We start from the raw sequence: 2,577 nt of genomic DNA, 5'->3' as shown, positions 1-2,577 counted from the left end.
ATATATATACATTTATATATATATACACACATACATATACATATATGTAGCTGTTGACATATATTCCTATAGAAGTATATCTGGCTGTGCATATATTCCTATTACTTTCTACTTGTTCGACATTTACTATTAATTTTAGATACATTTTCATATCGCTATGTAAATTAACTCTTTGAATAAAACATCATTCCGTTTATATTATACTATTTTCAACTATCATTGACCCAAATAATACAACTGCAAAAACCATGGACAGAAGGAAATCTACATATCAAGCAATTTTATATCTCTGTAAGGAAGTTTTTTTAAAATTTCAAACGCAAATGTAAACAGAAATGCTAAGTGGTACATATCATTAAACCATACACCTATCCGTTAAGTGTTTGCCAAAATCATGTAAGAAGGCGGTCGTTTTACTAAATTTGTGATAGAATGTTCACCGTAGGACGGTTCGCCATTAATATCTAATAACAATGTTATAAAATGATTTACACTATAGTTTGCCTGTGGTTTAAACACTGACATTCCAAGTAACACTTCCTAACTCGGCTGGAATAAAGTAATGAATAATATGGAATGACACAAATTAGCAAAAGATTTAAAAGTACTATATATAATCAGGAATAAGAATATAAACAGTCTTAATACTGTATTTATTACGATTACCCATCCGTCAATTATGTACCTTTGGATAGCGATAACAGTTCACTCGAAGGAAATGTTAGAAAACGGTCTTTTGAATAACGTTTAAACTGATGACATTCAAGGGGATAGCTAAATTGTTCAATAAATCAAGTCATAAATCTTGATATATAGCATTTTATTGATAGAAATTCCCCAACAGTAGATATTTATCGTTAACATTATGTGTAGCTAATGGTATAAAGACTACCTTGCAAGGAAGTGGACGAAAAGCTGCATGACAATAATTAAGATTAACAAGTTATAAAATAGGAATATAGCTCGCTTGTCCAGTAATCGCTAGATATCACGGACGTGTGGTTTGATTTAAAACTGTGGACGTGTAGGTCACTTTGAAGTAGGCGGAATGATTCAAACTACAGATTCAGAAGGTAATTCGTTATATAATTTTGTTACTCCATCATATATAAATACAGAGATTATATTCTACTGTAGTTGGTGTTGACATTTATTTTGCCAGGGTTAAAAATCTAAATGCCATTCAATGAATGACTTAAATCTAAAATGGCTACAATACGCTGAGCAAATCCGAGGCAACATGCCAATGATGTATATTAATAAGATATTGTATTGTAAGAAGGGTGGCGAGCTGGCAGAAACGCTAGCACGCCGGGCGAAATACTTAGCGATATTTTGTCGGCCGCTACGTTCTGAATTCAAATTCCGCCGAGGTCGACTTTGCCTTTCTGGGTCGATTAAATAAATACCAGTTACGCACTGGGGTCAATATAATCGACTTCATCTGTTTGTCAGTCCTTGTTTGTCCCCTCTGTGTGTAGCCCTTTGTGGGCAGTAAAGAAATAAGAAACGTTGGCACACCGCTCAAATTGTTTAGTGGTATTTCGTTGTCTTTACGTTCTGATTTTGTCGATTTTGCCTTTCATCTTGTCGGGGTCGATAAATTAAGTACCATTTGCGTACTGGCGTCGATGTAATCGACTAGCTCTCCACCTCAAAAGTTTCGGACCTTGTGCCTAGAGTAGAAAAGAATACTTATAAGTATTACTAGTTATGAATTACTGAGAAAATGTAGTAGAAATTACGATAAACACGAGTTTATATTGTTAGTTCCTACATATGTAATACATTAGTAACTGACTACCCTTTATTTAATCCCTTACTTTCGTCTCCCTCTTATACACTGCATTTTTTTCCACTGAGCATTCTTGTATATCTCCCTACCTCTTTTTCTATTTCTTGGGTATGGTTACTTAATTCTGTATTTATTTTATTTACTTCATCATGTTGTTTATGTATTTCTGTAATTTTGTTTATCGTCGAAATTAGGATCTTCTTTGTTCGTTGTATCTTTCTGTCTTTCTTTTTCCGTGTTTCTGTTTTCCCTCCATTTCTTTCTCTATTTTTTTCTATCTGAACTTTTTTGTTTCTTTATTTTCTGTTTATATTCTCTGTTTTTTTGTTCTCTCCCTCTCCCTCTCTCCATTTTTTTAGATCCCACCTTTTCTTATCTCATTGGTTTCCTTTTCATTTCTGTTTCAAGACAATCATAAACTCCCACGCGACCTATCTACTCTTTGGCGTTAATTCTCTGTACCTTAATGCACTTGCGATATCCATTGGAGGGCACAAAAGAAACATAATGGCGAAGTGTACATAGATACTAAGAATATAAGCTTTTGCTTATCAAAATTTCATATATATATATATTTGTCTGTATATGTTTGTCTCCCACTACCATTGAACAACCGGTTTTGATTTATTTACAATCCTACAATGTAGCGGTTCATCAAAATGACCGATAAAATAACAACAGGGGTCAATTAATTCGACTAAATCCCCTTTGAGGCGGTGTTCCAGTACGGTCGTAGTCCAATGACAGAGACAGGAAAAAGATAAAAGATATGCCATAAAGAC

The sequence above is a fragment of the Octopus bimaculoides genome, chromosome 1 (genome assembly GCF_001194135.2).
Source record: "Octopus bimaculoides isolate UCB-OBI-ISO-001 chromosome 1, ASM119413v2, whole genome shotgun sequence".
Lineage (NCBI taxonomy): Eukaryota > Metazoa > Mollusca > Cephalopoda > Octopoda > Octopodidae > Octopus > Octopus bimaculoides.
Note: the sequence above shows the minus strand (reverse complement) of the source record.